This window comes from Artibeus jamaicensis, unplaced genomic scaffold, assembly GCF_021234435.1.
Source record: "Artibeus jamaicensis isolate MK-2021 breed Jamaican fruit bat unplaced genomic scaffold, CSHL_Jam_final contig_760, whole genome shotgun sequence".
In the NCBI taxonomy this organism is placed as follows: domain Eukaryota; kingdom Metazoa; phylum Chordata; class Mammalia; order Chiroptera; family Phyllostomidae; genus Artibeus; species Artibeus jamaicensis.
The window spans coordinates 968,111-979,837 of NW_026521955.1; the positions used below are offsets into that span (position 1 = coordinate 968,111).

An 11,727-nucleotide genomic window follows, 5' to 3' on the forward strand; every position below is an offset into this window, starting at 1 on the left:
TAGGTTCCAAGTAATTTATTAGATTCTTGGCTTTATCCACTCTACTATTGTTTCCCTGCAATTGTACTTTATTTCTATTAGTGTATCCTTCATTTCTGACTGGATCTTCTTTATGCTGCTAAGGTCCTCACTAAGTTCCTTGAGCTTGAGATGAATTTTTTCATGGAGAATGTACTTGACGTTATATGTAAAAAGATTTTATATCTTTTTACTAGAAATTTTATAGCTTTGTGTTTTACATTTAGGTCTATAATGTGTTTTGAACTAATTTTTTGTGAAAGGTGTATGTTTAGGTTAATGTTTTTGCATGTAGATGTCCAGTTCTGGCACCATTTGTTGAAAAGACTATCTTTACTTCATTGCTGCTTTTGCTCCTTTGTCAAAGATCTGTTGACTATATTTATGGGGATCTCATTCTGGGTTCTCTATTCTGTTCATTGACCTAGTTGTTTATTCTTGCCAATACACACTGTCTTCATTACTGTAGCTTTATAGTATGTCATAAAGTTGGGAATCATCAGTTCTCTACTTTGTCCTTTCTTTCAATAATGTGTAGGCTAGTCTCTATCTTTTGCCCTTCCATAAAAATTTTATATCTGTTTGTCAGTATCCATAAAAAAATTTGCTGGGACTTTGGTGTTCAATTAAATTTTTTTAATCTTCTAAGTAGCAGTTGGACCCAAAGAGGTCTACATCAAGACACAACATAATTGAAATGACAAGGCTTAGAGACAAGGAGAGAATCCTAAAAGTTGCAAGAGCAGGTAGTTACATATAAGGGAGGACCAAATCTGATTTCTCAGCCAAAACATTTCAGGCCAGAAGAGAGTGGTGTGAAATATTGAAGGTGATGAAAAGCAAAGACCTACAAAATGGTTACTTTACCCAGCAAGGCTATCATTTAGAATTAAAGGAGAGAAAGGAGTTTTCCAGATATAAAAATGCTAAAGGAGTTTGTTATACTAAACCAGTACTTCATCAAATGTTAAAGGGCTCGCTTCAAGAAAAAGAAGAAGACATAGAGAAAAAAGAGGGAAAAGTGTTTAACAATAAAATGGTGCTAAATATGTATCTATCAATAATCACCTTACATGTAAATGCCTTAAATGCTCCAACCAAAAGACATAGGGTAGCTGAATGGATAAACAAAGAGGCACATACATATGTTGCCTCTAAAAGATCTACCTCATATTGAAAGATACACACAAACTATAAGTAAAGGTATGGAAAAAGATGTTTCATGCAAATGGAAAGAAAAAATGCTGTGGTAGCAATATTTATATCCAACAAAACAGACTTTAAAACCAAGGCTATATAGTAAGAGACAAAGAAGGACACTACATAATGATAATGGAAATAATCCAATAAGAGGATATAACCCTAGTAAACATTTATGTACCCAGTATAGGAATTTCTAAATATGTGAAGCAAATCTTGATGGACATAAAAGGAGAGATTGACAGAGACACAATCATAGCTGGGGATTTTCACAACCTGTTGGCTTTAATGGATAGATCTTTCAGACAGAAAATCAACAAAGAGGCAGCAGCCTAAAATGACACACTAGAGCAAACGGATTTAATTGATATCTTCAGAGCATTTTACCAAGAGAAGCAGAATATACGTACTTTTCAAGTGCACATAGAACATTTCCCAGGATAGAGCACATGTTAGGACACAAAACAAGCCTCAATAAATTTAAGAAGATTGAAATCATATGAAGCATATTCTCTGACCACAATGCTCTGAAACTAGAAATCAATCACAAGAAGAACACAGAAAAACACTAAAAAACATGGAGGTTAAATAATATGTTATTAAATGATGAATGAGTCAATAATAAGATAAAGGAAGAAATCAAAAGTATCTTGAAACAAATAAAAATGAGGACACAACAATCCAAAATCTGTGGGATAATGGGAAAGCAATCCTAAGAGGGAAATTCATAGCCTCACAGACCTATCTCAAAACAAACAAACAAACAAACAAAAATAACAAACCAGCAACAAAAAACAAAAAAACAAGAAAAAGCTCAAATAACCAATCTAACTTTAGAGTTAAAGGAAGTTGAAACAACAAAGCCCAAACTGAATACAAGTAAGGAAATAATAAAGATCAGAGCAGAAATAAATAAAATTGAGTCTAAAAAATTATAGAAAAGATCAATGAATCCAAGAGCTGGTTCTTTGAAAAGATAAACAAGATCGACAAACCTTTAACTAAACTTATCAAGAAAAAAAAAGAAAGAAGACCCATATAAATAAAATCAGAAATGAAAGAGGAGAAAAGACAACTGACACCAAAGTAATACAAAGGATGTAAGAAAATATTATAAACAACTATATGCCAACAAACAGGACAACCTGGATGAAATAGATAAATTCCCAAAAATGTATGATATTCCAAAACTAAATAAAAAAAAGAACCAGAGAATCTGAATAGACAGATTACACTTAGTAAATTGAAGCAGTAATTAAAAAACACCAAACAAACAAAAGTGATAGACCAGATCACTTTTGTCTTCACAGGGGAATTTTACTAAACATTCCAAGAAGAATAACACCTCTCCTTCTCAAACTATTTCATAAAATTCAAGAGGAGGGAAGGTTCTCAAACTCATTCTATGAGGCGAGCATTTGCCTAATACCAAAAGCAGATAAATACACTACAAATAAATAAAATTATAGGGCAATATCCCTGATGAACACTGATGCTAAAGTCCTCAACAAAATATTAATTAGCAAACCAAATAGAGAAATGTATCAAAAATCATATACCACGATCAAGTGGGATTTACTCTAGGAATGAAAAGTTGGTACCAGATTCTCAAATCAATAAATGTAATTCACTACATTAAAAAATGAAAAATAAAAACCACATGATTATATAAATAGATGCAGAAAAAGCATTTGATAAAATTCAGCACCCATTTATGATAAAGATGCTCAGCAAAGTGGGAACAGAGGAAAGGTACCTAAACATAATAAAGGTCATATATGACAAACCCACTGCCAGCATCATAGTCAATGGGCAAAACCTACATGCAGTTCTCTTTAGATCAAGAACAGCACAGCTATGTCTGCTTTCACCTCTCTTATTCAACATAGTACTGGAAGTCCTAGCCACACAATAAGACAAGAAGAAGAATTAAAACATCTAAATTAGAAAGGAAAAAGTAAAACTGTCTTTATTTGCAGACAGCATGATACTGTACAAAGAGAACCCTAAAGATTCCACCAAGAAACTACTATGAATTATAAATGATTTCAGCAAAGTCAAAGGATACAACCTTAATATCTGGAAATCAGTCGCATTTTTATATGACAATTAAAAACTAACAGAAATGGAAATTAAGAAAACAACTTCATTCATATTGTTTTAAAAGGAATAAAATACTTAGGAATAAGCCTAACCAAGGATGTAAAAGACCTGCCCTTAGAAATTATAAGATACTAAAGAAAGAAATTGAAGAAGATACAAATAAGTGGAAGCACATACAGTATTCATGGATAAGAAGACATAACATCATTAAAATGTCTATGCTACCCAAAGCAATCTATAGATTCAATGCAATTTCTCTCAAGATTTCAATGACATATTACACAGAACTAGAACAAATATTTCAAAAATTTATATGGAACCACAAAAGTCCCCACATAGCAACAGAGATCCTAAGAAAGAAGAATAACAAAGTTGGAGGAATCATGCTACCTAATATCAAACTATACTATATAGACATAGTAATCAAAATGGTGTGATATTGGAATAAAAAGTCATAAAGATCAATGAAACAGAATCAAGAGGCCAGAAATAACCCCACACCTTTATAGTCAATTAACATTTGACAGAGGAAGCAAGCACATACAATAGGCTAAAGATAGTTTATTCAGTAAATATTGGGAAAAGTGGACAGATATGTGCAGAAGAATGAAACTAGACCACTTTCTTACACTGCACACAAGAATAAATTCAAAATTGGTTAAAGATTTAAATGTTAGACCCAACACCATAAAAATCTTATAAGAAAACATAGGCAGCAAAATTCAGAAATTGCTTGTAGCAAAACTTTATTGGACATATCTCCCCAGATGGGGGACACAAAAGAAAAAATAAACAAATGGGACTATATCAAACCAAAAAGGTTTTGCACGGCAAAGGAAATCATCACACACACACACACAAAAAACCAGAATGGGAGAACATATTTGTTGATACATCTGATAAAGGGTTAATATCCAATATTTACAAAATACTTAGAAACTCAACACCAAAACAAAACAAAACACTGCAAACAACCCAATTACAACCCAATAATAAAGTGGGCAAAAGATCTGAATAGACACTTCTCCAAAGAGGGTATACAGATGGACAATAGACATATGAAAAGATGCTCAATGAACTAATCATCAGAGAAATGCAAGTTAAAGCCACAGTGAGATAGCATATCACAGCTGTCAGAATGGCTGTCATCAATAAACCAACAAACAACAAGTATTGGTGAGGATGTGGAGAAAGGAAAATCCTTTTGCCCTGTTGATGGGAATGTGCATTGGTGCAGCCACTGTGGAAAGCAGTGTGGAGATACCTCAAAAATAAAAAATGGATCTGCCTTTTGACCCAGTGATCCCACTTCTGGGAATATATCTGAAAGAACCCAAAACACTAATTAAAAAGAACATAAGCACCCCTATGTTCATTGCAATGTTATTTACAATCACCAAATTATGGAAGCAGCCTGTCAATCAGTAGATGAGTGGATAAAACAACTATGGGACATTTACACCATAGAATACTACTTGGCCATAAAATAGAAGAAAGTTTTACCCTTTGCAAAAGTATGGATGGACCTGGAGAGTGTGAGGCTAAGTGAAATAAACCAGTCAGAGAAAGACAAATACCATATGATTTCACTCATATGGGGAATCGAATAAACAAATTGAACAAACCAGCCAAATAGAGATGAACTCAGAGAGCAGGATGACAGCAAAGTGGGGGAAGTTGGGGATGGAAGAACTGATCAAAACTAAAATGGAGTTATGGACATGGACAACAGTGTGGTGAAGGTGGGGGGTGGGAATATAAGGGGACTAAACGGTAATGGAAAAAAATACCATAAAAAATTTAAAAAATAGGTGATATGCTAATGACAATTTGTTCTCATAGAATGGTAAGCAAATTTTGGACATTTGTCTCTGTAAAACAAAAATATGTAACTCATTTTTATTTTTTAATTTTTATTTATTTATTTATTTAAAAGTTTTTTCAGATTTAAAATTTTATTTTATTTTATTTAAATATATTTTATTAGTTATGCCATTACAACTGTTCTATTTCCCCCCTACATTCTCCTCCACCCTGCACACCCCCTCCCCCACCATTTCCCCCCCTTTAGTTTATGACCACGTGTCTCAAGTTCTTTAGATTCTATATTTCCTATACTATTCTTGCCCTCCCCCTATCTATTTTCTACCTACTGTCTATGCTACTTATTTTCTGTACCTTCTCCCCCCTTCTCCTTCTCCCACTCCCCTGTTGCTAATCCTCCATGTGATCTTCATTTCTATGGTTCTGCTCCTGATCTAGCTGTCCTTTTAGTTTGCTTTTGTTTTAGGTGTGGTTCTTAATAACTGTGAGTTTGCTGTCCTTTCACTGTTCATCTTTTTTATCTTCTTTTTCTTAGGTAAGTTCCTTTAACATTTCATATAATAAGGGCTTGGTGATAATGAACTCCTTGAATTTGATCTTATCTGAGAAGCACTTTATCTGTCCTTCCATTCTAAATGAAAGTTTTGCTGGATAGAGCAATCTTGGTTGTAGGTCTTTGGATTTCATGACTTGGAATACCTCTTTCCAGCCCCTTCTTGCCTGTAAGGTCTCTTTTGAGAAATCTGCTGACAGTCTGATGGGAACTCCTTTGTAGGTGACTGTCCCCTTATCTCTTGCTGCTTCTAGGATTCTGTTCTTCATTTTAATCTTGGCTAATATCATGATGATGTGCCTTGGTGTGTTCCTTCTTGGGTCCAACTTCTTTGGGACTCTCTGAGCTTCCTGGATTTCCTGGAAGTCTATTTCCTTCACCAGATTGGGGAAATTCTCCTTTATTATTTGTTCAAATAAGGTTTCCACTGGTGGCTGTTCCTCTTCCCCTTCTGGTACCCCTATAATTCAGATGTTGGAATGTTTAAAGATGTCCTGGAGGTTCCTAAGCCTCTCCTCATTTTTTAAAATTTTTGTTTCTTCATATTTTTCTGTTTGGTCATTTTTTCCCTCCTTCTGGTCCACTCCTTTGATCTGAGTCCCAGTTTCCTTTCCATTATTATTGGTTTCCTGTGTATTTCCCTTCATTTCAATTAGTGTAGCCTTCATATGTTCCTCTAATTTGTGACTAAAATCAACCAGTTCTGTGAGCATCCTAATCACCAGTGTTTTGAACTGCGCATCTGAAAGTTTTGCTATTTCTTCATTGCTTAGATTTATGGGCTCTAGGGCTTTGAGATCTTCTTGAGTCATTTTTGGTCTGTTCGTGACCATTAATTATGAGCAGTGGAGCCTTAGGTATTTACCAGAGCGGGGCCTCCCAGGTCGCTGAGTTGTGACGCTGTATGTGGGGGCGGGGTCAGAGCGAGGAAATGGCGGCCTCCTCTGCAGCCTCTTGCCACTGGGGCCAGTTTGGTCCCGTCTCTCACCACCCACGCCCTTGCTGGTCTATCTGCGCACGAATGCGGGACCACAGTCAACCTGCTGCTCTGCACCTTCGCTGGGTACTCCGGTCGCTCACTGGGTCACTCACTGCATCACTCACTGAGTCTGCCCATTGCAACCCCAGGCCTGGAATCTGCACGCCTGGAATCCGTGCGCCTGAGTCTGTCTGACTGAGTTTTCCTGTGCAACGCCACTCCACCAGCTGCTGGCTTCGCCACTCTTACTGGTCAGGCTGAAGAATTTGTTGTTATCAGACTTCCGAAAAGTTCAATTTTCTGTGTTCTGGCTGTGTTTTCTGTTGCTAATATTTTGTTGTCTCTCAACTTGGTTATGTGAGAAAGCATGGTGTCTCCACCTATGCCTCCATCTTGGTGGAAGTCTTGTAACTCATTTTTAAATATAAAAGTTCTTTTAAAGTTCTTTGTCATAAGATAACAAATCTCTGTGTAATACCTCAGGTTTGTATGATTTTTCACTTCACTCAAAGGTGGTTTAAGAATACCATAGGATGTAGGCTACATTTTAAAGTCTTTGTTTTTATAAAATTTAACACCATTCATGAAATATGCACCTGGGCTCATTATTTTTGCACCTAAAGTTGCTTATAATGATGTAGGCAATGACCTCTTCTTTTCTCCCTCTTTCAGTCAAGTTTGTATTTATATGCAGTAGTTCTTTAACATTGTGATTTTAAAAGATATCAGAAGTAATGAGAATATATATTCTCCATTTCATTTTACTTTATTGGCTCACAAAAGTTGGTTTTTTTAAAAATTTCCAAATAAAAAGAATGGCCTGCAGATATTTTTGGGGCCATTTTATTAAGTCCCAAATTTTTACATTGTGAATGAGAAGATTAACATACTTGACCTTTAGCCTTCAGCCAGGTATGAAGGAGGGAAACTGCCTCTATATAAGAAATTTTGGGGCCTTTTATGGCCTTTTCTCATAGCACTTAGGCCCCCCACCTGTGTTCCTCCTTTCTTCTGCTGCTATTCAGTTGCCAGGATCAGGCGATGCCCTGGGTTGTGGAGACCTGAAAAGCCCCAGTGGCTTCCAGGTGCTCAGCAACTACCTAGAGGACAAAAGCTTCATCATGGGTATATGACATTAAAGGCAGATGTGGCAATATTTGAAGCAGTCTCCAGCCTACCACCTACCAACTTGTATCATGCCCTCTGCTGGTATAATCACATTAAGTCTTACAAAAAGGAAAAGGCCAGCCTGCCAGGAGTGTAGAAAGCTTAGGGCTAGTATGGCCCTGCCAATGTGGAAGACACCACAGGAAGTGAGCTACAGATAGTAAAGAGGATAACGACACTTATCTCTATGGATGTGGCAAGAAGGAAGTGTGCAAAGCAGCCAATAGGCAAAGAGAAGAAAGCTTTGTACAATGTAGGTAAAAGAAAGCTAAAAACCTGCACTTGTTGCCACATCTCCCATCTTATTAGATGTGAAACTTTGGGACGACAAGAGGGCTATGGTAAAGTTAGAGGAGTGTATCAGAAGCATTCAAGCAGGCGGCTTGGTCTGGTGCTCTTCTGTACTAGTTTCAGGGGGTGTATAGCATTAAAGAACTTCAAATACAGTGGGTAAAGATGATAAATTTGAAACAGATGTGCTGAAGAAGCTGATCACTTTTTAAAAAAATTATCTTCATTTAAGAACATTTTTTTCATTGCTTTTAGAGAGAGAAGAAGGGAGAGAGAACAACATTGATGCAAGAGAGAAGCATCCTTTCATAGGTGCCTGGAACAGGGATGGAATCTGCAACCTAGGTATGTGCCCTGATGGGGAATCAAACCAGAAACCTTTTGGTTACAGGAGGATGCTCCAACCAACTGAGCCACACCATGCCTAAATCCAAAAGGCCAGGGTGTCTTTTGAGGACTATGCAGTCTGTGGATGTGACTGCTTTCAACAAGATATAAAGTCTATCAGGGATTATTGCTATTAAGTAAAAGCTATGAAAGACAATAAAAAAGTTGATTTTCACGTATTTCATTATTGACACAGAGTCTAAAAAATATCAAGAACAAAAACACATTAGAAACAACTAACAACAATTTTATCCAGCTGTTTGGGAAAATAAGGCATGGCAGAAGTGAGGAAAGGAAGGAAGGACTGATCCAACAAAGGGGGTGTTATCAAGCAGGTTCCTGCTGTGGGCACCTGGGACTCACTTCCCCTGGGTGGCCCCAGAGTGAGTGCAGAATTTTTCTGAGTTGTTCTCCTCCAAGCACAGTAAATTACCTTCTTCTTTATACTGTCATTAGCTAGACGTCAGTCACCAAGTACTTCTGACATACCTATTTGGGGATCTAGAACCCTCAGGTGTAGGGACACGAGTTTTGCAACAAGCTGTAGTGCTGAGGTGCAGGAGAGCACAGGAGGAAGGTATGGAAATCCAGTCACTGCATTATTTGCTGAAGTCACATACTGGCCTTTCCAATGCTTTTGACCATGTTTCCTAAGACAGAAAGGACAAGCATTGTAAACAAAACTTACTATTTTTAAGTAAAATCCCTCAAAAGAAGGCTTTACTGATCTTTAATAAGTTCAGTAAAATTTTGTAAGGTCTTTATATTCTAGATGTAAGTAAACCCATATCTTTAAAATTGAAATACATAATCACATAATAGATATAATTGATGTATAATCATACATTAAATATATATCATTGATGTGTATTGATATATATTTTATAAGACTAGAATGTATTGTCACTATTTTTACCTAACAGAGAGAATATGAAAGGAGTAGAATGATCAGCTCAGCCTTTGTCTTAGCTCTCACTGTGCTTACCCTATTAGTGTTACCTCTAGTTTAAAGTGTCTTTGAAGAGATCTTTACTCAAAGATAATTGTTTACTTTGTGAGAATTAATTTACTTATGAGTAGATAATAGCAATCTGTCTCATTAACTAGGCACCATAAAGTGCAACTTGTTAAATAAAAATAAAGTGAATGACAGGACGATGGTTGACTGTCCAGCCCTCCACGTTGGGGAATTCCCATTTTTAGTTCAGGGTGCTTTGCTCGCTGTGAATGACATTTTACAGTTTGACATGCAAACCTACTGAGGGTGCCAGTGTCAGTTCAAATGAAATATTAGTAAAGCTTAATATTTTCATGATTCTTGGCGTAAAAATCAAATAAAATAGAAGTTCTCATATTTTACCTCAGTGGATCGATCATCTTGTGTGTCCCCTGTGGTATGTGCATTCCAGTGTGGAGACCACTAGACTACAGGGCAAAGTTCAGATGCTTTAGCCCAGCACACGCGTCCTCCACTGGGAGCTCTTGTCTGCTTCTCCAGCCTAAGCTCTTGTCTTGTCACTCTCATACGGTGCATTTCAGAGAAAATTTTTTGGAATTCCCTGAACTTATCATGTTGAGTAATGCGTCAGAGATTTTATTATGCTATTGCATCTTCCCAGAATGCTCTTTTTATGGACTACCCAGTAACACCTACTCTATGAAACTTTCCCTGACCCTTGTCCCTTCCCAGGGAATGCTGAAAAATACGTGTTCTCAACCTTAGCCCTCAGCCTGTCTGTTGAACGTATTTGCTGATATTCTTGGCTCCTCCTGTAGGTTCTAGTATCCCTAAATCAAAGACGTTGCTAATTTATCTTTGTATCTAGCAGGTAGCCCCAAATGGGCACATAATCATGCTTGTTGAATTAATGATGGAGATAATAGTCTTACTGTATACTTTATTGGTCAGCCAGCACAGGGGATTGTGTTTAGCTCTGGGTGCCCCTTGAAGAAGGACTTGGAAAACTGACGTGTACTCAGAGAAAACAAATTCCAAACGATGTCATGAAAGCAGTTTTAGCCTGGGTGCAATGTATAGAGTAACTGGGAAGAGGGCTTTGGTTTTAATATAAGAAAGAATTATCTAACAATTAGTGCTGCTTAAACTCATGATGAATGGCTTTGGGGCCATGGTGATTCTCTTGCCACTGGAGGTGTTGAAATAAAGCCTTAATGGATAACCTCCTTGAACTGCTTGAGCTGGCTGAACATGGGCTTCAGCATCTGGAGTGATCAAGGTGAGTGGAGCAGAATTTAGGTAATCTGTGTATTGTTAACAATCCAGCTGAGATTTGAAATCATTTGACATGTCTAATGATTAGGCTCATCTTCAATAATATATTGTTTCAGAAAAAGGGGTGAGGCTATTTAAAGTAAACAATTTCTCTGTAATTCATAGTCTCGATCTGGGTGAGACACAACAGTAATGTTACTTTGCTTCTCAGGAGTCAGGCTAAGCAAGTCTTTGAGCAAGTACAGTCTTTGATGCTGTTATTTCTTTGTGAGTGTAACTATGACCATCTAATTTGCTTCTTCTCTTTATCTGAGAAGTAGGCCACCTTCACCCTGCCCAACCATGGATTTAAAATTTGTAATCTGGGAGTCTATAGCAGAGGCAGTTATGTTAATTTTCTGTATATTTATTGGCTATCTAAGATAATTTTAACATATTAAATCAATTAACCTTAATTTGGGAAATAAGTAGGAATATATCATAGATATAAATAATGCCGTGGACAGTATAAATAATCTATTATAATATCCTTTAAGGGCATGAATCTCATAACATGGAAACTGAGGCTCAGTGAAGTTGAAGGGATTTGGCTAAATGCTGTACAACTGATTTGGTTCAGAACTAGATCACAATCCTTCACGCCTAATTCCACTTCTGTGGTTTTCTGCATTTTGCCTCATGGCCTCAAAATTAGAAAATGTGGTCCCTTCTTTGAGGGACTTCCGCAATCTCATAAAGGGACAAGACATATCTGTAAAACAATTAGAGAATAACAAGTCAAATCAAATGCAATACATGTGTTACAGCTAAAAAATAGTTTGGAAGGTCAACAAGGTGAGAAATCACAGGCTAGAGGATATGGGCATTTTTAGTAAAAGCAGCTTTGAAAATAGCTGTGAGAGATAATTAGGCTTACAGAATTTTTCTTCAGGTCCCACAGTGCATGTTGGCTTTGTCCAAATTCACCAATGC

General features: G+C 36.8%; 1 pseudogene; it reads left to right on the forward strand.

Moving 5' to 3' along the window:
* Positions 1–6,719: 6,719 nt before the first annotated feature.
* On the forward strand, positions 6,720–8,633 carry LOC119062920 (elongation factor 1-beta-like; annotated as a pseudogene).
* Positions 8,634–11,727: the final 3,094 nt, after the last annotated feature.